The 24,625-nt window shown below is 37.3% G+C and overlaps 1 protein-coding gene across 24 annotated transcripts in view; it reads right to left on the reverse strand.

The window, feature by feature from the left end:
• The window catches only part of LOC105070277 (uncharacterized), a 246,329-nt gene that overhangs the window by 128,774 nt on the left and 92,930 nt on the right, over positions 1-24,625 (reverse strand). For 18 of the 24 annotated variants that reach the window (XR_012505754.1, XM_074360982.1, XM_074360986.1 and 15 more), the window contains one exon: positions 17,407-17,672. The exons of 4 other annotated variants lie outside the window; for them this stretch is intronic. The gene's annotated coding sequence lies outside the window, so the exon portion shown is untranslated. Of the gene's footprint in view, positions 1-3,605; positions 14,527-17,406; positions 17,673-24,625 lie in introns of those variants that run through there. 2 more of the 24 variants (XM_074360995.1, XM_074360992.1) reach the window with 2 other exon arrangements.

Consider the following 24,625-nt stretch of genomic DNA (forward strand, 5'->3'; position numbering starts at 1 on the left):
ATTTTTAATGTTCTACACTTTCTATTAAAATCTTATGACTGTTTCCAAGATAAGGCCATCTGCTTAAACCAACGTTGGGCAATTTCTCTTTTTCTCCCATTAAAACAACAAAACAACACCAGAAATCCAGAAGCTAAGCAATTTGGCTTTTTAGTAACAACATTTTTAATTAGGAAGATGAAGCATTTTAATCTTAAAAGAAAATTATTTATTCCTCAGAGGTTTATTTTTCTATAATACATAACATTGAATGTTGTGAACACATTATTTTCAACAGTCGATGGGTCTCTTGGCTCCAGGGCAGAAATACACACCATGATATTCTCACATCAAGAAACAGTTTATTCTCTTAATTACTTACAATGTTTTTTTTTTCTCTAATAACATTTATGGTGTGTTAAGAAAATAAATCAAGAACAATTTGAAAGTAGAAAAATATGAAACATTCTCTACAGAGGTCACAAAATACAACTGAATGAAAAATGGAAATCTGAGTGGCTGGGGGACTCTACCACTAATCTTGGGTGTCCAACTGCAATATAAATTATTTATTCTATTCTCTCATTATTATAATATTATTGCTATAATATTAATTATTAAATAATATAAGTATATTAATGTAAATTAATATTTAATTAATAACTGACCTACAGGAATATATAATTTATATACCCATCCAAAAGACTGTGCATTCTGATAAAAAACTATATAACAATAAGCATTTGGGGGACTAAAATTAAGATAGGAAAACTGAAGAACCGGAGTCAAAATCCACAGTGTGTATAAAGTTGAACACAAAGTATATACACAGTGTGTATGAAGTGCAGCAAGGTTTAAAGCTCTCTAGGAATAAATCAATACACAAAAAATTAAATTCTGTCCATGAAAGAGTGACTTTTCTGCCCCTAACTTGACCAAATACAGATAGAAAAAAATTTTTTTAATTCAAAAAAGGGAGGCAAATTTAAAGGGCAAAAACTTTGAAAGGTGTTTCATGAAAAAGGCTATCAAAACTGACAACAAGCATATGCTCAGCATCATTACTCAACAGGGAAGTGCAAATTAAAACCCAAAACGAGATACCACCAACCCCCTACCAGAATGACAACAACTAAAAAGGCTAACAATTGTTACGTGTTGGCAAGGACAGGGAGCAAGTGCACTGCACTCTCATAGATTGTTAGTAAGAGTGTGAATTGATACAATAAATTTGCTTCGAAATAGTACTTGATAGTATCTATTAAAACTATATGCCTACTATGACCAAATAATTCCAGTCTTACATATATATCCAAGAGAAATGAATGCATATGCCCACTAAAAAACAAAACAAAACAAGAATTCTTAGCAACTTTCTTCATTATTACCAAAACCTAACAACACAAATGTCCATCAGCAGTAGAATAAATACATAGCAGTTAAAAGGAAAAAGAACTATTGCTTAATACAATGAATATGAATGATGTTTAACGACAATAGTCATGAGGAAAACGACAGAATTGAGTACAACCTACGTTCTTAGAAGGTTTTTATAAAACATCCTTCTTTAAAACATTTTTAGAGTTTAATAACTGGTAAAACAAATTAGTCTTGAAAAAGTCAGAATATTTATTTTGGGAGGGAATTGTGGATAGGTGGGTTTTGATAGGATGGGACACAAGGGATCCTTCTGGTTTGCTGGACGCGCTCTGTATCTTCTGGGTAGTGGTTACAGTTACACAATTTGTGTGTGTGTAGAAATTCAAAGCACATTAATATATAAACATACATGTAAAAATATATTACTTGACATTGCTATATCTTATAGGGTGTATGCTGTATACCTCAATAAAAATTAACAACTGAGGATTTTACATCTTGGTGGCAGAGGTAGGTGAAAGACTTACCAGAGTCCTCTTTTCAGTGGAGAATGCAAGAGATGAACTTCCTAATGGCTTATTTCCCTCCTCATGGTCCAGCATGAAGAACCAACAATGGAGCATTTTTATTTTCCTTAGCCTATTGGTCTCTGCTTATATGATGTGTGTATGGGTTTCCTGGGGCTGTCATAATAAACTGTCACAAATTTGATGGCTCAAAACAACAGAAATTTATTCTCTCAAAGTTCTGGAGACCGGAAGTCAGAAATCCAGGGTTGTATTCCCTCAGAAAGCTCTAGGGGAGACTCCTTCCTTGCCTCTTCCAACTTCTAGTGGCTCCAGGTGGTCCTTGACTTGTGGCTGCATCTCTCCAATCTCTACCACTGTCCTCGCATGGCCTTCTCTGAGTCCTGTGTCTTTTCTTCTGATACAAGGATGTTTGTCTGTGGCCATACCATCCTGAACATGCCCAATCCCGTCAGATACAAGGACACTTGTCATGGATTTGGGGCACACCCAGATAATCTCATCTAGATCCAGAGTGATCTCATCTAGAGACCATTAACTTAATTACATCTGCAAACATCCTCTTTCTAGATAAGGCCACATTCACAGGTTCTCGGTTTTAGGACATGGATATATCTTTTGGAGGCTACCTCAAAATTCAACCCACTAAAATGTATATAGACTAAAATGAATGCAAATTCCCATTATAATGAAGCTAAGATAATATAACATATACTCTCTAATCAGTTAAGAACAACAAAAGTGTATGTTTGCTTTGTGTTTTCCAGATACAAAAGAAGTTTTAATTTTTTTACCTGATTTAACCTTCATAATCAGACTCCATATAATAAAAAAGATTTGCTGTGGTAACAAGACTATACAGTTGACAACTGAATTTTTGCAGGGGTTGAAAATCTCCATATAACTTCTAAGTTATAGTCAGCCTTATGTATTTGCAGTTCCTCCATCTCTGCAATTCAACAAACCACAGATCATGGATACTGTAGTGCTTACTCTAGAAAAAAAAGCCATTTCAAACCTGTGCTGTTCAAGGACCAACTGTATTTATCACCTCTTCCTTTATTTAACCAACTAGAACCCTACTAGTGGGATACAGTGTTGAAAGTTTTAGTCTTAGTTCAAAACAGATTTAGTCTAAGCCCATTTCAAAGAAAGGGAATAGGACATTAAACTTCTAACTCATGAAGGAAAGGGTTCAAAATCACTTAAACAGTAACACCAACGTAATATGATGGCATGTGATAGAAGACAAAATTCTTCAGGTCAAACTTCCTAAGAAACAAGTTGAAACTTCTTAAGAAATAAGTTGAACAAACATAGAAATGTTTGACTGAAAATATAAAATTGGTCCCTAGCTAAAGCTAAGAAACATTGTTTTCTGTTTTCTTCTTTTATGGTTGCTGACTTTGGCCCACCGTAAGCCATAATAATATATTATATTTAAGAATTCAATACATTCACTTTTTGAATACCAAACATTCTGTCTACAAGTTTAGAAATAAGAGTGTCGTTTAGAAACATGCATTGTTTCTTTTCTTCCCCAAATTATGTTATAAATTAGCATACTTTATAGGTACTTTATATGTGCGTGATACATGTTTCTTTGTAAAACAAATTCACTACTGTAATTAAGTATCCGAATTTATATTGGTGAATATTGAGCCATTATTTACATAAAACAAATATTCTACTAACAGAGAAAAAAAAAAACCTCCTATAAGTAATTATGGGCATTGTGTATTTCAAACGTAATTCCACTTACAAAAATTTGATTTTCACACCACTATTCTTCTATGCATAGAATGGGATGCATTTGTAGTTACTGCATAAGAAACAACTTGGCTTTCAACAACAGGGTAGGAGATATTTCCCAAACCAAATATCCTAAACTGCTCTTTTATCCTCTCAGACTTAAAAAGGGAATTTCAATTTGTTAAATAGACGCATGGAAATGGAGAACTGCCTTTTATTGTTGTGCAAAAGACAAGATTTTATGAAAATTGGTAAGAAGCATTTTCCCGCAATAGCATATTATGAGGTGTGGACTTAAAAAGGTTTTTCTATGACCAGTACTGTAATTGGGCAGATTTTGGGCTGCAAATACCATGTCTGCATTAAGAGCCAGATTTTCCTAAGAGTTGACTATTGGGAGCACTTTAGATTATAGCACAAAATACTCATTGATTATTTTGCCAATGAAAATTTTAGTTCTCTTGACAATCTGATCGGTGTTTTAGAAGACGGCGTTTAAAATGGAAAGGACAGGCAGTGGGACAAGACGCAGCGAAGCAGATGCAAGGACGTAAAGGGGGAAAGCAGGCTGAGGGCGGGACCTTTCACAGAGGCCAGCAGCTGTGTCCTATCACGAGGCATTTTCCTCAAGACATCCTGGGATTCCAAATGGTCTCGCAAAATGGGGAAGGCGGCCAGAAACCAGCCTACCCGAGTTAAGAGACTACTGGTTATAGATGTAAGTTTGGAGTGAAAAGCTAACAGTATAGCAAAGTGTGCTCAAGTTTCAGGCATAACCAAGTTCAAGTGCTATGCCAACCATTTACTAGTTGTGTGACTAGTGAATAATCTGCTCCGGCATCCTGAGACTTAGTTTCCTTATCTGAGAAGCAGGGATAGAAGTGATATCTACCTGGTTAGAGTTATGCTTGGCATTTAGTGAATAGTCAATAAATGGTATTATCATTATTATTTTATTATTGCTTAGGGAGGTGATAAAGTAAGATTCAATTGATGTTTTTTGTTTGTTTTACTGGAAATATACCTGTTCTTTTTCCTCTTTATGGAAGAAGCTCTAGAAGTGAAGAACGGTGAAGTGATTCTGATGATCCCCTGGTGAGAGCCTCCACCCAAAGGAAAGAAGGTTGTCAAGAGCTAAGCAGAATATCCAGTCACCACCCATGCAGACGAAGATATAGGGCAACTGGATGTGCATTCAGGAACCAACTGGAAGGACCAGATAAGCAGATTTGGGAAACTCAGCAGGGTTTTGAGAAGATCCTGTCTCTGTGAACTCGTAGGACTTAGAGTCTCAGCCCGGATCCACTTGCTTAGATGAACTCCTCATGCTGATGGGGCCATGGCCCTGATGCTCTGTGGCCCTGGTTCCACGATATCAACAGGGATGACTCTGCTGGAGACCGGCTGTCATGGGCTGAATTGTGTTTTCCCCAAAACTCATACACTGAAGTCCTAACCCCAGTACCTCAGAATGGGACTGTATATGGAAATAGTCTTTAAAGAGATAATTCAATTGAAATAAGGCCATGCAGGTGGGCCTTAATTCAATATGACCAGTGTCCTTATAAGAAGAGGAATCTAAACACAGAGACAGGTAGAGGGAAGGAGATGTAAAGACAAGGGCAGAAGACCATCTAAGAGTCAAGGAGAGAAGCCTGGGACAGATCCTTCCCTCATGGCTCTCAGAAGAAACCAAACTTGCAGACACCTTGATCAAACTTCTAGCCTCCAGAAATGTGAGAAATAATTTCTATGTTTAAGCCACTCAGCTTGTGACCTTTTCATCTCTCTTCACATAATCTTAATCACACAAATACACCCATACAAACACATCCCCACAAGTTAGCCTATACAGTGGAGCAATATTTTATTGAGCAGATTCCAAGTTACAGATTTCCTTCAGAATCAGGAAAGTTTGTCATGCCTGTACACCAGTGCCCATGAGTCCCAGACAGTTGGTTCATCGTGAATGTTTTAGAGTCATCTGTACTTCTGTTCTGACACTATAACCACTGTCACTACCAAAAAGTTGGGGTCACTTCTAATTAACTAGGTGTATGTTGAAAGTACTTTTGATGGGGCCTCTAGAAGGAATGCAGTAACAGTCTGTTTTTAGCAAGAAAGAAAAAACAGTGTCACTTGTTTCTTTTATCTTACAACCAAGGTTTAAAAAAGTATGAGTTGGGTAATTAACACATATGGTTCTTAATGTAAATGTTTAAATTATAATGGTGCTTCCTTCAAATAATACACATGTCATTCCAGGCACTGTGCTGGGCATGAGGAGGGCCACTAGGCACAGGACAAGTATGATCCCTGCTTACATTAAGGAGCTTACATTCAGGTGAAGTAGACAAAAAAACAAACCAACAAAATGTCAAATAATTAGATAACTATGAATGGTGGTAGTTGTGTGAAAGAACTATGAAGAGGGAGCTAGAGAATGATAGATAGCAGAGAGTAGACATTTTAGAGGATAATCTGGAAGATCTCTCTGATGAGGTGGCCTTTCTTTCAAACTTGATAATTGGACCAACGTCATGGTAAATTCTGTTCCACGACCAGAGTCTGAACATTTCAGTTATAAGGTACAGTGCAAAAATGACAAACTTCTTCAACTAAACCCAAATTACACGCCTCGTGCCCTTCCATAAACATGATGATCTCTTGGACACTAAAAAGTTGATGTAAAAAGAAGATAAATGAGTAAAATCTGGTGCTTTGTCTTCTAGTTTTATGGAATTCCAAACTAACTGTGAACAGCTTACAGAAACAGACAAGTTCATTGGGTTCAGTCCCTGGCAAGACAGCACACAGCACTTAATCCTAGCCAGAGTATTACCTGTACATTCAAATCTACAAGAGAAATAAATTTCAGCATTCAATTGTCAGCTCTAGCCACAGAGAATGGAAACAGGGAAAGATGTACTTATCCAATGTGAGAATAACCTGAGCTCCCAAGCAGGTTAGCTGCTTTGGTAAATTTTAATAAATTACTATGTAATTTAGCCAATGGAACAGCCAAAGGTATATAATACAGAGAATTATTTCTAAGTTTTCATCAATTTCAATCTGCTCTAGTTTGGAAAATTTTCTGCATTAAACCAGCTGTGTTTTGTTTTGTTTTGTTTTGTAGAAAGATCATAAAATGCAGAAAAGCAGGAAGGAAAAAAAAAGCTACCCTTGTGGTAGCTCAAAGGTAATAAGGGCCCTATTTTGTCATTCCTCCCTGTGTCTACAACCTTTGTCTGTAACTCAAAGTGATCTCCCATTCTGTGCTTAGCCATTTGACCTGCTTAGGTCAACAAGATTATGATGAGTGTGACACAGACAAAGACATGAAAGGTCCTTGCATGACTGAGCTTACTTCTACCACTACTATTAGTAGGACATGCCCCGATCAGCCCTCTTGTATCAGGAGGAGAATGAGAGACAAAAGGACCAGACTTGAGCTGCCCAGTCTTGCTACTCAAGGCCATCACAGAAGCCACCCAGACTTGGAAGAGAGCCTAGCCAAGGTCAGCAAAGCCCTTCTCAACCTACAGCTGACAGTAAACACATGAGATGAGCCCAAGCCAAGCCTGACTGGCTGACACTGCAGACCTGGAAGCTGAATAAACACTTGTCGTATCCCACTTGTCGGACTGTTGCTGTTTATTAGGGAGAATTACTGTGACAATCAATTTTTGATACACCACCCTGAAACCGAACAATTTAACATTGCTCTAATTTTTCTTTAGCTTTTTGCATAATTTATGGGTTTACTAAAGGTTAAAGACAGCCATCTACATCAGCATAGAGCATGGTGAGTTCTGGTTTCCTAGATTTAATCATCACATCGGGCTAGCAGAGATACCAGGAGAGAAGAATCTAACTATAGCTCTGACGTTGAAAGTTCACTGTGGTAAATTAGAGCAATTTCTGATTTTCCAACCAGCAACCAGCAAGGAACAGCTCTAAGGGGGAAAAAGCAGACCATCTCATCAAGTCAAGAAAGTAAAATGGGCTAGATGTAGGGAGTGAAGCTGGAAATAGAGTTGGGTGGGGGGAAGGCATTCCAAATGGAAAGAACCGTGTGACACTTAAGGCTCTTTCCTTATAAGCATCTCTGGCCACCTTAGGTAAACAAAAGAACTTATTGGAAAGATTCTGGGTAGCTCACAGATTCAAAAAAAAGCCAGCCTTGCAAGATTAAGTAAGGACAGGAAAGGTCACCCCGAGAGAGCTCAGTAGCAGTAACAGGTCTCTTTCGGATGTGCCCTCTAGGCCAAGTCAGTTTCAGTTACCTTTGGCTTAAGCTGCTATTCTGCTCAGAGCTGAAGACCTGGCAAAGATCATCCAAATGTGTGAGGGTTACATATGCTCCCTTTCCACATTATTAAAATCACTTATATTAGATTGGACTCCAGCTGAGTAGAGAAATGGTCCGTTCGCATCAAGAAACAGATGTCTCCAAGAAGGTCTCTCCATCTTAGCGAGGGCTGCTCCTGGATTACCCTCAAGGAGCTCAGCAGCTGGGAGGTCTGTCTCACCATGACAACATGACTGCTTCCGAGCACGGCTCCCACCGGCCCGCAGGGCACTGGACAACGACTCAGTAAAATAGCTACTCCAAAGCACGTGGGTCTGAACAAAGGCAATGGGGACAGGATGACTGACTTGGAGAGGTGAAATGAATACGACCGTAATTCCCAAGGGGAAATTCTGTATGCCCCGTTATCTTTTCCTAAAAGAGGTAAACTAAAATATAACACAAAAAATTAAATTTAAGGATTTCAGTTTGTGTGCCAGTTCACAAGGTGCGCCAAAGTGACCCTTGTGCCATGCGAAGTTCCACGGCTGAATGTATCCGGAAATGATCCAACAAGGATAGGTGGTCAGCTAAAGCCCCCCACCACATTTGCAGGGCTCAGGGCAAGAGTACAAACAGAGGTCCCTGTTCCATCTATTTAAAGATTTTAAATCAAGTTAATAAACTGTTAAATCAAATAGGTTCTACTCTTCTGCCTTGACAAATACTCCTGCATGACAACCTGGGAGGCCAGGTTCAAATTTATAATTTTCCAGCCCTATGGGGTACTTTGCCAGAACACGGCACTTGGGAAGAGCCAGCCCCCAATCATTGGTTGCCCTGAGGCCTGCTCCGTTTTCCTTCCTACCCCAGCTCCATCCCACATGTCAAAGGCCTTCATGAGCATGCATGCAGAAATCCCAGTTCATGAATGTAAACGCATCCGCAATACACCACACCCTGCAATCAGCCTCCCCTTGGCCACACTTGGGAGCAGGGGTTTGTGTGCCAGTGTAGTTACCTCCTCCTATGATGACAGACTCTGGGGAGGCGTCTACTGAAGTGGGCCCTGTGACATGACACCAAGACCCCCTTCAATGAAAGACTCCTTTCCCCATCTTCCAGGACTGCTGCAGGCAGATAAATCATTTTTAGTTAATAGCCTCTTCAGGATCACTCAGCTACAAAAATATGCCTCCACCAAGGTCATGCTCATTCCAGGGATGACTCACATTCAACGGCGGACTGATGTGGGAGTATACAGCCTGCCCAGCCTGGCCCGGTTCTAGCTGCAAGGCTCCCATGCAGTCAGCTAAGGCTTTTGCTAGCCCTGCAACAGAGCTCAATTTCTTCCTCTGTCCAGTCCTGCTTCCTTTCCTGAGCTTCCCCAAGGTTCCACCTCAAGGCCACTTCTTTCTAAACAAGCTGCCTGCTAAACCCTTTGGAGGGAGTCTGCTTCCTTCCCGGGGAACCCAACTTGAGCTCTGGCAGAGACAGCAGAACTAAGTTCAGTGCTGTATGAGCAGTAATTCCAGGATGCTGTGGTCCAAAAAGGCAGGGCACAGGCTCAGATGGGCACATTCCCTTCGGCCCATGAACCCTTCATCTTGTGGTGGGAGGTCCTCCAGAGCGGAGTTCTCTGAAGAACATGGCCTCGTGTAGTGGTCCTCTTGACTGGATCTAAGGGCAGCACTAATCAGCTATATCGCTTTTTAAAGGTCCTCAAATTCCCACTAACTTAATGACTTCACACAAATTTTATTCTCTTACAATTCTGGAGGTCAGAATTTCAAAACTGGTTTTATGGTGCTAAAGTCAAGGTGTTGGCAGGGCTACACTCCTGGAAACTTGAGGGGAGAACTGTTTCCTTGTCTTTTCCAACCTAGAGGTGTTGCCCTCCTCGGCTCATGGCCCCTTCCTCCAACTTCGAAAGCAGCAATGTAAGATCTCCAGATCTCTCTCTGACCCTGACACTCCTACCATGGAAACAACCCAAATGTCCATTGACAGATGACTGGATAAAGAAGATGTGGTGTATAGATATATACACAAAGGAATACTACTCAGCCATAAAAATAATAAAATAATGCCCTTTGCAGCAACATGGATGGACCTGGAGAACATCATTTTAAATGAAGTAAACCAGAAAGAAAAAGAAATCACTTATATGAGGAATCTTAAAAAAAAAAGGACACAAATGAACTTATCTACAAAACAGAAACAGACTCACAGACATAGAAAACTAACTTATGGTTACCAGGGGGTAAAGGAGGTGGGAAGGGATAAATTGGGAATTCGAAAATTGCACCTCTTGGGGAGTGATGGAAATATTAGCTACCACGATTGTGGTAGCAGTTTCATGGGTGTACACATCTACCAAAATTCATCAAATTGTACATCTGAAACATGTGTAGTGTACTGTACAGGAATCATACCATAATAAGGTGTTTTTTAAAAAAAAGGACACCTGTGATTACATTTAGGGTTCTCCCAAACAATCCAAGATAATCTTCCTATTTCAAGATCCTTAATTTAATCACACCTGCAAACTCCCTTTTGCCATGAACTATCCCATAGTCACAGGTTTAGGATTAAGATGCAGACATTTAGAAGAGAATATTATTCTGCCTACCACACTATCTTAGAGCAGGAAGTCTAAATTTTAGCTAAGTCTGCAAAGTTTACTTGTTTCAGCCACACTGGCCTCACAAAAATCCTCCACGCTCCAGGCATGCCCCCATCTTAGGGTCCATGTGGATGGAATATTTTTCCTGCAGATGTGGCTTACTTCCTCACCTTCTTCCAATCTTTACTCAGATGAGACCTCCTCAATAAGGTCTCCCCTGGGAACACTATCTAAAATGACAGCCCACCCCTTCCCCTGGACATTTCCCATCTCTCTTGCTTTTTTCTCCTTGGAAGTTATGAAGATGACTCATCTGTTGTGTTCCTTTGCTGCCCACCCCATGGAACGTAGCTCCACGATGGTGGAATCTGAGTCTGTATCTCCAGCCCTCACACAGTGCTGCCTGGCATGTGGTCGCACTGAGTACAGGGCGGCTGGGTTAGTTAACGGAAGGTTCTACTGTGGAAGCGGGAAAGCCCAGCATTACTCGGGAAGAAGGGAAAGAGATGATGCCTTAGTCAGGGTTCCCCTAAGAGGACAGCCTAGGATAAGGACTGGTCACAGTTAGTTTATTTGGAAGCAGAACTTAGGAAGCAGAAATGAAGAAACAAAAGTGAGGAAAACCATCAGGTAGATGGTGCTTACTGAGGTCTCTTCTATAGGCAGCGAGAGTGGGATTCTGCCATGACCTCTGGGATGCGCTCATGAAACGCCCCCCAGAACTGATTACCTAAAAGGTAAGAGACTGGAACATTTTTCCACTTGCTGCCGTCTCCCACTGGACATGAAGCCCTCCTCTGCTCCTGGAACCTTGAGTTTCCCAACGTGAGCCAGCTGGGGGACCCGTGCACTGAAGAAGGCTCTGGGGAAGATGGCAAAGAGACAGATGCAGGTGCTTGCAGCAAGATCGGGGCAGGAACAGAAAAGTCTGAGCTTCCATGGTCTGTCCACCACAGCCGTGGTTAAAATCAGAAGAGAGCTGAGTAAATGAACACAGGCATCCAGGGCCTCTGTTTCCGATGAGGAAAACAAGCATGGGGCATGTTATTTACCACTGACTTTTGCTTAATGATGATTTCTCACTCTTGCCATATGGCTTAAAAACAGTAATAATTACTAATATGTATATAGCATGCTCATACATACGTGTATATCCCAATTTCCTCATGAGGCAACTATTCTCATTAGTTTTCGAGGCTTGGAAAAAGGAAAGGAAAAAATATATCTGGTGGAGCTCCTGATGTGGCAATCAGGGCTAAAAAGATACAAATCATTAAAACAATCAGAGACAGTTTTGCCCAGCAAATTGACAAAGCTGTTCTTAGCACTCTATTCCCCAGTGTCAACGAGAATACAATGAGATGGCACCCTAGTACTATAAAGGGAGAAACTGATACATCCCTTCTGGAGGGCAATTTGAAAGCATGCACCGAACATCATTTAAAAATATTCATTCATACGGAACACTACTCAGCCATAAAAAAAATGAAATTTTGCCATGTGCAGTAACATGGATGGACTTGGAGGGCATTATGCTAAGTGAAGTCAGTCAGACAGAAAAGGGCAAATACAGTATGATATCACTTATATGCAGAATCTTAAAAATACAACAGACTAGTGAATATAACAAAAAAGAAGCAGATTCACAGATATAAAGAGAACAAATTAGTGTTCACCAGTGGGAAGAGGGAATGGGGCAGGGGCCATGCAGGGGTAGGGGATTAAGAGGTACAAACTATTAGGAATAAAATAAGCTACAAGGATATATATATATGTGTGTGTGTGTGTGTGTGTGTGTGTGTGTGTGTGTATACATATATATATGTATATATATATATATATGGGAACATAGCCAATATTTTATAAAACTATAAATGGAGTATAACCTTTAAACATTGTGAACCACTATATTGTACACATGTAACATTCAATATTGTACATCAAGTATATTTCAATAAAAGGACAAAAAAATAGTTGTTCATGACCTCTGGTGCAGTAATTTCTTCAAAAGTGAGTAGAAAATTTTTGTGCAAAAATATCCTCTGTAGCCTTATTTTTAAGAACAAATAACTGGAAACAACTGGAATGCCACAAAACATAGGATGGTGAAATAAAATATGGTGCATCCAATGTTCTTATCCCCTGGATGCCTCAAAATTCGTGGTTTTGAACATTATCAATGACAAATTGTTAGGTGACAAAGCATCATTTAAAACTATTTATGCAGCATATGACAAATTGGTTTAGGCATAAACATATATGCATATACCATGGACAAGTATAGTCGTATGTATAGTTTTATATGCACTAATATGACTGAATAGAAAAAGCACTAGAAGGAAGTAGAACAATACATTAATAATTCTGGATAATTCTGAGTAGTTATCAGCATAGTTACCTGAGTAGTAGTAGTTAATTCAAGGCATTTTTTTATTTTGTTATTTTTTTTTTACTTTTCAGTATGCTTTAAATTTTTAGACATAAATTCAGAAATGATTGTTTTTCTTTAAATAATAAAAAAAATTCAGTACTAGCTTTCCCCAAATTTACACCTTAATGGGAAAATCAAGACAGAATTACCATAACTTTAAAATCCTAAAAGCAGTATCAGAAATTTAGACATAAATTACATCTTAATCTTAATGATTCTTTGTTTAAAGAAAGAGGATTGCTAAATGTTCTGAAGATAAATAAGATACCAAATAACGTGTATTCCTATCATTTGAACTCCTTACATTTTTTATTAACTGTTTTTTTTTTTTTTTCTGTTTTGGGGAAGACTAAGGACTAACCTTCTCTTCTAAAACTAGAATTTTAAGTAAATCAATATCAAGGAGGTAAAGTGATCAACTGAGTCCTTTTGGGGAGAAAAACTATAGATTACAGTGATTATGAAAATTCATAAGGGCAAATGAACAGCAAGGCAGCAGACTTCACATTTAGCACAGATTCCTGCCTCTAGCTACAGCATAGAGTTAACCAAGCTTCTTCACTTTGGCAAGATCACAGGGCAGTCTGTCTGCAAAATACCTCCAAGGTCAGGTGGGGTCACTGAATCAGTCAGAGTTACAGAATAAGAAGAGCCAGCCTTAAGCAAAATTGGAAAGCCAGCAAATTTTTGTCTTCTGCACTGTGCATAACACACACATGTGCAAAAATCTAACCTTCTTTGGAATTCCTCCTTCTACTCTCTGCTGCAAAGCCCCCTGCCCAGTATCTGAATACACTCTCACTCTCATCCCAGCTTTCCAGGTTAACTCAAAATAGATCGTACTGCCTTCCTAGAAGTAGCTCGAGCTGTGTGACCCTCCCACTCCTCTCCTTGTCTGTCCTCAGTCTTCAACCAATTTGGAGAACTACATTGCTCTTTAAAATAAAAAATGTAATGGCTGATGAGGCATTAAAATTGGTTATGGGGTTTTCTTCTTTCAGGCAACAGACTCAGATTAACAAAGCCCTTGCAGAGGTCATGAGTAAGAAAAAAGAATGCTGAAATGGTGAGGACTGCAAATGCTCTTGTCTGAGCGGTAACAGAAATACTCTGGGGCAGGCAAGCCTTTTGAGTCACATCATCCCAGCAATCACCCGCCCTGGTAGTGCCAAGCCTGACTGACAGTAACGTTGGCAAGCATTTTTGCAGCATTTTGTTGGAGTTAGTGGGAGCAGTAGAAAAGGACGAAGAGAACAGAGACAAGAAATGGTGCAAAAGCTTAGAATCTGAGTTGATGGAAATGCCCGAGAGACTCCACAGAAACAGAAAGTTGAATATTCAACTCCACAGATAATCAGCTGTAAAAAGCTGAGGTGTAACCTCCCTTTCCATTACCTGTGTCTTCAGTAAAGTTGGTGACTCACACAAATGCCTGTGTGCTTAAGGGTTCTCACTGGGAAAAGCTAGATGAGGAGAAGGATCAGAATTCTCTAAATGATAAAATTAGCCATTTTCTGAATTTCTTCAGCAAAATCGGTCTCTGAGACAAAAAAAAGATAGGGGAAAATGTTAGTCATGCTTCTCCCTGGGAGCCTTATGTGCTAGTCAGTCTCCTTGTCTTCAGCCACCATTGGGAAGGGGAGTCTAGACAATTTCATCTGATTCAAGTTCAAGCTATCTCAAACGACAGAGAGCTACAGAAGCTAAGTTGAAACATAAGTGACATCAATGCCATCCCATAGTCGCAGAACATGGCCAAATAATGTGTCCTGACTGGGCCAGGCGTTTCCTATCAAGTCATGAGTTTCTTTGCTATGTGCTATTTTGCTTAGGTCTTCCTTGACTGTCAGTTCTACCAAAATGTATCTGAGCAAAAGTCTCTCCGAAATGGTGAACTCGGGGCAAACTGTACCTGTTGTCATGGATATCGTCAGACAGTTTAAATATATGACTGGTCATTATGTTGTTTCTTTGTGGTCTTAACGAAGCTACAGAAAACAATTACTCAACCTGCCTACTGCTTGGCTGGTTCAAACAAACAGCACCAGCTGGTAGCACGCCAATTTTTTTTTTTTTTTTGAGTTATAGTCATTTTATAGTGTTGTGTCAATTTCCAGTGTAGAGCACAATTTTTCAGCTATACATGAACATACATATACTCATTGTCACATTTTTTTTTGCTGTGAGCTACCACAAGATCTTGTATACACTTCCCTGTGCTATGCAGTATAATCTTGTTTATCTATTCTACATATGCCTGTCAGTATCTACAGATTTCGAAATCCCAGTCTGTCCCTTCCCACCCACCTCCCCCTTGGCAACCACAAGTTTGTATTCTATGTCTATGAATCTGTTTCTGTTTTGCATTTATGTTTTTTTTTTTTAGATTCCACATATGAGCGATCTCATATGGTATTTTTCTTTCTCTTTCTGGCTTACTTCACTTAGAATGACATTCTTCAGGGACATCCATGTTGCTGCACATGGTGTTATGTTGTCGTTTTATGGCTGAATAGTATTCCATTGTAGAAATATACTACATCTTCTTTATCCAGTCATCTGTTGATGGACATTTAGGCTGTAAATATTTTTAACTCTTTCCTAGTTGGCTGCCTTTCCTCTCTCCCCTTAATCCAGATAAAATGTATCATTTTCCTGTACCTCTCAGTCCAACTGTCACCCTCTTAACTCACCAATGACTCACTTAAACCTAAGTAATAGAATGTATACATGTGTCTCCTCTACTTCTCCAAAATGCCTTGTTAGGTCAAGGACATGAATTTTACATTTGACATTGAGCTTGGCATTTAGAAAATGCTCATAATATATACTGAATAAATGAAAGGTCCTTTCCCCTTCAGGGGCTTTGCCCTTGCCCTGGAATTCTTCTCCTAAGGGCTTTTTAGATGTCTAGCACAGTCTCATCCTTAGGTCTTTGACTCAGCTGTAACTTTTTACTGACTCCTCACTACTTTCTCTAAAGCAGCCTCTGCCCTGATTACTTTCTTAATCATCACTTTGTTGATTTTCTTCATAGCAATAGTCACAATCTGTAATTACCTTATTTCTTTCTGTACAATTTCATTAATGTCTCTTATAAATTATCTGAGGGAAGGAGCCTTGTGTGTGCTGTTTACAGCTTTTTCCTCAACACCCAAAGCACAGAAGGCACCAAATTGTTGTTGAAAGGAAGGTTACCAGGTCTGGGTTGACAGTGGAGTTCTGTAGTGAAGCTTTCTGCCCAGGACACAAACTAAGACAGACCAGATACCTAGGAAGTAGTTTCTGAGTGTGATTGTGTTTTATTTCCGTGCGAGGCTTGCACTTACTTGCTGGGTGCGTGAGGTGTGACCCTTGATGTAACAGTCAATGAATCCTACCCATCGGCACACATGTCTAAACACAGAGCACCACTGCCGATGGCAAGCACATTGGCAAAGGTCCAAATTCATATTAGCACTCCTTACAGCTGCAAAAAGAATGCTGAAGATTTTCCTTTTATACATAAATCTTTGTGGTCTTTGACTTTACTTTGTTCTGATATATTGAACATTTTTCTTCTCCCTCCCACCATCTTTTTTTTTTTTTAAAGGAGAGAGGATTTGGTTGTTCAATCAAAATATTTCTGTCTTAAATTAAAATGTACTTAATCTTGTTCCAAACTGCCACAAGAACAGTGATGTTTTTTGGAATGAAACATATTTTCATGGGAGGATTACTTACCACTTTAAGTATTTGAATAAATTTCCCTCTAAAGCTTGGCCTGTGCACACAAGAGTTTTCAAATATCTAGGAAAGCACTTTTTTTTTTTTCTTTCTGGAAACTTCACAGTTTATCTTGTTCTAAATTCTCTCATGTTTCCTAATCATGGGAAATCTTTTAATGAAGTAGTTAAAATTATGGATAACTTCATTATGGAAAAATTGACATTCTTCAAATTCTCTTTAGGACGAAGTTATGGTTTTGGAACATTAGTTCATTTCCCTTAAGAGCTTAACATTTCTTGATAAAGAGACTTTTTTCCCCATGAATATCTTGCTGCCTCAACTTTGTATATAATTGTTGAATAATCCATGTCAATTTCCTATCAAAAGCTAAATGTGGAAAAAATATTTTGTTGTGGCCAAACATTTTATTTCATTTCACTTTTCATGTGCAAATGTCACAAAACTGGTCAGTCAGGAAAAGTAAATTTGTTAGTATTTTTTAAATAAACCTTTATCTTCTTGAAAGTAGAAAGTAAATTATTCTGCAGGGGTTGGGGGTAAATAATGAAAAGCCATGTAGTCCAGTATAAAACAAGATTTGATGTAAACATTTGTCAGTAAATATTTCATATCAAGTAGATATTTTTGACTAATGTATTTTTGTTAATCAAATTCAGTATTTTTATCAAAACCAATTTATAAGTCTACTCACCAGTGAGAGAGAGCTTCAGTGATAAATTTTCTTGACCACTTTTCTTTTTACGTCTTATCCTTTCCATAAAGCAAGGACCCCTGAGCCTGGCCTCCAGGGTCTTCACAGTTCATCACTTGGGTCTTCATCCATCTCTCTTTTCCACACGCTATTTTGCAGGCAGGCACACTGGATGATTTGCCATCCTCAGATCAACAATATAAAACATGCAGACTTCTGTGCTTTTCAGTATGATGCTTCTTCTTTCTCCTTCCCAGCTATCCAGCCTGGATAAACAATTAATTCCTCTGTGTTTCCACGCAACTTGATACATCTACAGTTATCAAATTAATTGCTTATATATCTGTCTTCCCATGTCCCCACCTCCCCAACTCCTCTGGAACAGAAATCTTTCCTTAGTCATTTTTGTGTTTCTAGTATAGAGCATAATGTTAGCATACTCTGACCTACGTAAGCATGCAAAGGTTGCCTCAACTTTGTTTATTGTTTAAATCTGCATGTATATGATTCTACTTTGTTCTGATTTTTCCAACCACTGCCAGAAAACAAGTTATTAGAGAGAGAAAGAGAGAGGGAGAATTAAAATACTTTCAGTTAATAATTGGTGATTTAAAACCGGTCAATGGAAATGATAGAATTTGTACTCCTATGTATTTTTTTTAAAACCTTATTGACTGACTGTCCTGTAACATTATCTGGGTGAGCTGTTCAATTGAATAACCACATCTTCCATCTTCTCTTTAAAACAGGGGGACATTATGTGTATTATTCTGAGAACTAAGGGAAAATATCAAGGTGGCTTACTCCTTAATAATTCTTACTAATTTAAATAATTCATATTATGTGAGGAAGCCACTGAACCAGAGTATCCTGGGAAATCAAGTGAAGAAGAGCATGTTTGCTGAAAGCCCTGATGAAAACATTAGAAAGAGGATAAATCTACACTAAGAAATGATGTGTCTATTATTAGCAACCTACGATTTATATTAAAACAGAACTGTAGACCAGATAAGCTGTCTCTCTCAGTCACCTATCATTACTTTCCACCTTTGTCTCTTTGGTACAAATGGAAAATTACATAGAATCCAGCTATTTTTATTGTAGTCAGATCTATCAATATATATATAGGCGTGATTTTTTTTATGGTTATAACTTCATCTTTGACTTCACTGGATTATAATGACACTGAGGAAAACACTGGGGCTCAGGGTTTAGCAGTGGTGTGGTAGGTAAGAGAGGTTCTTTGAGGCCATGCAAACAGACTGTCCTTGCAGCCTGTGTAGCTATGATGGAAGGTCACTCTAACTGGGACTACCATTGTTATCCATTTTCCAGCATTATTATATTTACTGAACACATAAAATATTAGAACTCCTATTTTGTGTACATATGAATATGTACCAAGATTTCTTTTCCTAAATGTCTATTAAAATAATAAGTTGCATAACTCAAACAATCTCTCAAAACTCTCCTACCATGACATTGTATGTCTTTAAACTAAAGCAACTCTTTAAAATTCCAACAAATAATACAATAAAATAGCTTAAGAGAGAGTTAGAAGAATAGGTATAAAACACACACTAAAGTTCAGATGATGGAAAAAATTCTGTCTCAGAAATCTTAATCTTTATTCAAAAAGAAAATAAAACGTCAAAGCAATATAAATGCTACAAAGGAGCTAGCTATCATTTTTTTATTTGTCAATATCTAGAAAGGAACAGGAATTCTACAAGGAATGATTGAAGAATATCTACCTTTTGTGAGCACACTTTCCCCGAAACATTTACCTATCCAAAGTTTTAATCCTTCCTTAAGACATTTCACATCATGTATTAAAAGAGTAGAATTTTCAAGTTATTTGAAGAATACAAAATTGAAAATATTTCAGGTTTTTTTACTGCAGAATAAGAAAATCATACTTCTATAATGGGAAATACCTTTTGTACATTCTATAACCAGCAAAGTTAGTTTCAATTTTCAGAATATTACAACACTCAACAATTTGATTTGCCTAACCTTCTTTTCAGACCAGTTTTACAGAAGACAACATTTGAAGAAGAGTGGGAAAGAAATAAGGCATGAAAGAATAAAATAATAATTTTGACTACTGGTGTACAATAGTTCTTAAGCTCAAAAAGATGGAATATTGTGCAAAGAAAGATCCACTTTACAAAGAGATCATAATGAAAGGAAAATGTTGCTAGCTTAGAGTGTGCTTATTAAAATCATAAGACTATAATCTTGTGACCTTTCTCAGAGGTGGCATTCAACACCTGATGGTTGCCTCATGCTTCTTGTACACTCATCTATGTGCAAAGAGATCAAAGTGAAGCCTAAAAGTAAACAGCAAAGTGTTAGAATGTCCTAATGTGTGACGGGATCTTTTTCCCATTATGGAACCATCAAAAAGTCCTTAACCAAATTCTGGAGTTGCTCTGAGCAAAAATTATGGGATATGTGCATATACAAACACATACACCACGTAATATATTGGCCTTCATTTTCACAATGGTTTTATATTCTAAGGATTCTCAAGGTAAGAATACTATAATATTACTGCCCTGTCCTCTAGGGACCAGATGATATGGCAGTTCTGTGGGTTCTGAAACCAAAATACTCAGGTTTAAATCCTGCCTCTCCCATTCAAGGTGTATGAACTTGAAAAACTTACTTAACTCCATTTAGCAGTTTGGTCATGTATAAAATGAGGATAATACCTACTTTGTATAGTTGTTAAAATAGCACTTTAAAGAAAAACTGACAGAACTGAAAGAAGAAACAGACAAATCTGCAGGTATATTTGGAAATTTCAAAACTCCTCTCTTAAGCAGAATGGTAGTTGCCAGGGGCTGGAGGATGGGGACATGGGGTGGTATTAGTCAAAGAGTAAAAACTTTCAGTTATAAGATGAATAAGTTGTGGAGATCTAAGGTATAGCATGGTGCCTATAGAGAACAGTACTGTATTATATTCTTGAAAATTGCTAAGAGAGTAAGTCTTAAGTGTTCTTATCACCAAAAGAAGAAAAAAGTAATTATGTGAGGTGATGGAGATTATTTCACAATATACAAGTGTATCAGATTATCACATTGTACACCTTAAACTTACACAATATGTCAGTTATATCTCAATAAAGGTAAAAAAATAACTGCTTTCTCAGCAAGCAACAGAATTAGTAGAAAGTCAGCAAGATTATAAAAGAACTGTTCAACATCAACCAACTGTCATTAAGTGACATTTATAAAACAGTCCACCCCAAAACACCAGAATAGACATTGTTTCAAGTGCACCTGGGACAGATACAAAAATAGACTATATACTGAGTTAGAAAAGAAGCCTTAACAAATTCAAAGAATTTAAATCATACAAAGTATGTTCTCTGAAAATAATGGAATTAAACTAGAAATCAAAAACAGAACTGTACCAGGAAAAACTCCACACACTTAGAAATTAAACAACAGCAATTTAAAGTGAACAAAAATGAAAACACAATATATCAAAATTTGTGGAATGCAGCTAAAGCAGTGCTCAGAGGGAAATTTATAGCAATAAATGCTTATGTGGGTAGCCCTAGCTTTGAGTAATTCCAATATACATGAATTTCAGTTACCACAGTTTAACTAAGTAATATCAGTTCCTCAACAACACTGTTCAAACTTCAGTTACTAAAAACTAAAGATTTTTAGAATATATTTACTGTGAATAATTGCATAAAGTACAAACTTTGTTTCTAGCCCTTCAGTCCACAAATCACTATGTAAATAACAGATGAGCATTGTGATCAATGACCATTACTCCTTTCAAAGTCTGTCAATAGTTGGGGGAATCTATTATTTAGTTCATGCACAGACAGCAAAAGGTGTAGTTGTGTCAAAACCTCATTTCTCAGTTTTAAAAATCCATCTGACATTTTTAAATGTATAATTAAAAGAGGAAACTGGCCACCAAAGAAGAATGTGCAGCAAAGAAGAGAAATTAAATTTGAATCCGACATAAACAGAGTTATAGAAGAAACAGCTGGCCATGCAAATGTGGGTGGTGTTGCCCTTCAGGAGGCTCTAGACATGGAGCCAGAGGAACTCAGTGCAGGTGATCTTATTGGCAGAAACAAGGAAAGTGGTAGCAACCAAAAAGATGAAGACGTCCCAAAGGAAATGACAGTGACAAAACTTCACATTAAAGGAACAGCTGGAAATAGTTCACAACATTAGGAGCACAAAGGATAAACTGTTGGAAACCAATCCATACTTAGAAAGCAGTAAGACAAATTGTCAACGTATAGATAAGATGCTTGCTCCACACAATGTAAAGTTCAAAGTACTTTCATTAAGTTTGTATAAACAAATAAAACATTTCATGTCTCAAAAGCTATAATGTTTTAAATTACAATATATTATATGTGTTATTTTCATGGGTTACTTTTCTGATTTGCCAAATACTTATAACCAACAGTAAGAGAGTTGTTAATGTATTTACAAAAATTGTTAGCAGTCATGGAAAAATCAAACTTTTCCTCTGACTATTAAGGCTATTTTGCACCATTTCAGCTTACTTGGTCATTTCTGCAGTCCAGCTCTACCAGGCAAAGCAAGAACTGCCTGTATTACAAAAGAAGGAAAGTTACAGCTTAATAATATAATCTTCCAATTTAAGAAATTAGAGAAAGAAAAGCAAAACAAATTCAAAGCAAGCAAAGGACAAAAAAAAAAAAAATGTGAGAGCAGAAACAGATGAAACAGAAAAAAAAGAGAGAAAAAAAAAACCTCAATGAAACCAAAAGCTTAATTTTCAAAAAGACCTCTAGCCAGAATGACAAACCAAAGAGAGAGAGAGAAATTACCAATACAAGTAATGGAAGCGAACATATAATTATATCATTACTGACCCTGAAGATACTAAAAGTATCCAAGACTGTACTACAAAACAACTCTATGCACCTAAATGCAATAACTTAGATAAAATAGAACAATTCTTGAGAAACGTAGTCAAAATGAAATACACAACCTAAATAATCTTGTATCTCTTAAAGAAATTGAATTTCTATATAAAATCCTTTTGAAAATAAAATCTACAAGCCCACATGGCTTAACTAGTAAATTATATCAAAAGTTTCAAGAAAAAAATAACAGCAATTTAATATAATCTCTTCCAGAAAATAGGAGAGAGGAGAGGACATCTCTCAACTCATTTTAGAGGCCAGTACTACCCTGATAACAAAACCAAACAAGGACAATAAGAAAACCACAGACTACTAATAACCCTCATGAAATAGACACAAAAAGATCCTCAACAAAATATTAGCAAATCAAATCCCGCAAAATATAAAACAAATAATATACACTAACCAAATGGAGTTTATCTCAGGAAAGAAAGACTGGATCAACATTTGAAAATCGATCAAGGGGGGAGGGTATAGCTCAATTGGTAGAGCACATGCTTAGCATGCACGAGGTCCTGGGCAGTACTTCCATTAAGTAAGTAAGTAAGTAAGTAAATAAATAAATAAATAAATAAATAAATAAATAAATAAATAAATAAATAAATAAATAAAATAAAACTACCTCCCCCCTCAAAAAAATATATATAAAGAAAATCAATCAATGCAATCTACCACATTAATAGCGTAAAGAAAAAAACACATGATCATATCAATTGATCCAGAAAAAAAGACACTTGATAAAATTCAACATTCATTCATGATAAAAACCATCAGCAAACTTAGAATAGAATGAAACTTCCTCAGTCTGATAAAGGGCATCAGTGAAAAACCTACATCCACATAATATTTAATGGTGAAAGATTGAAAGCTTTCATCCTAATAGGAACAATGCAAGGTTGCCCACTCTCATCACTCCTATTCAGTATTACACTGTCAGTCCTAAGCAGAATAATAAGAGGAGAAAAAGTCGTATAGACTATAAGGAAAAAAAAAAAACCATCTCTACTCACAGACAACATGGTATTTCCCTACATAGACAATCTCAAGGAATCTACAAAAAAAAAAAAAAAAAAAAAAAAAAAAAAAAGAACAAAAAACAAAAACAAAACAAAATAAAACACCTCCTAGAACTAATAAGTGAATTTAGCAAGGTCACAAGATACAAGGTGAACTTTCAAAACTCAATCACATAGTCCCATCTACTAACAATAAACAATAAGCAATCCAGAACAATATTGAAATATACACAGCTACAAGAGCTGCAAAAAAAATTAAAATCTATGTTCACAGATTGCAAGGCTCAACATAGTAAAAGATGCCAACTCTTCCAAGTGGATCTACAGATAAAACACAATTACAATCAAAATCCCACCAGGATTGTTTTGTAAATGTAGACAAGCTGATTCTAAAATTCATATGGACAAGCAAAGCCAAAGTAATTTTGAAAAAGAATAAAACTAGAAGTATCCTGAATTTTAGACCTACTATAACGTTATAGTATGGTACTAGTAAAGAGATAGACACACAAGTCAGTGGAACAGAATGGAGTCCAGCTAAACCTCCACATAAATGGCCCATTAATTTTTTCTCTTTTTTCCCTATAAAAATCCTCTGTGTTCCACCTATTCATCCTTCCCTCCTCATAACTCCTAGGAACCACTGATATTTTTATTATCTCTATAGTTATAACTTTTCTAGAATGTCATATAATGGGGCTCATACAGTAAATAACATTTTCAGATTGCCTCTTTCACTTGGTAATATGCACTTGAGATTCTTCCATGTCTTTTCATGGTTTGATAGCTCATTTCATTTTAGTATCAAATAACTTTCCTTTCTAGAAGTACCATAATTTATGTAACCATTCACCTTCTGAAGGATATCCTGGTTGCTTCCAAGTTTTGGCAATTATGAATGAAGCTGCTATAAACATCTACAGACATGTTTCTGAGTGGACATAAGTTTTTAACTCATTTGGGTAAATACCAAAGAGCATAGCTGCTAGATTGTAATAGTAAGAGTATTTTTAGTTTTGTAAGAAACTACCAAAATGTCTTTCCAAATGGCTGTATCATTCCACATTTCTACCAGCAATAAATGAGAGTTTCTGTTGCTCTACATCCTTTCCAACATTTAGTGTTTACAGTGTTTTTGATTTTGGTATGTAGTGGTATCTCAGTGTTGGTAGAATTTGCAACTCCCTAATAACATATGATATTGAGCATCTTTTCATATGCATATTTGCCATCTATACATCTTCTTTGATAAGGTGTCTGTTCA

This window comes from Camelus bactrianus, chromosome 1 (genome assembly GCF_048773025.1).
Source record: "Camelus bactrianus isolate YW-2024 breed Bactrian camel chromosome 1, ASM4877302v1, whole genome shotgun sequence".
Taxonomy (NCBI): Eukaryota; Metazoa; Chordata; class Mammalia; order Artiodactyla; family Camelidae; genus Camelus; species Camelus bactrianus.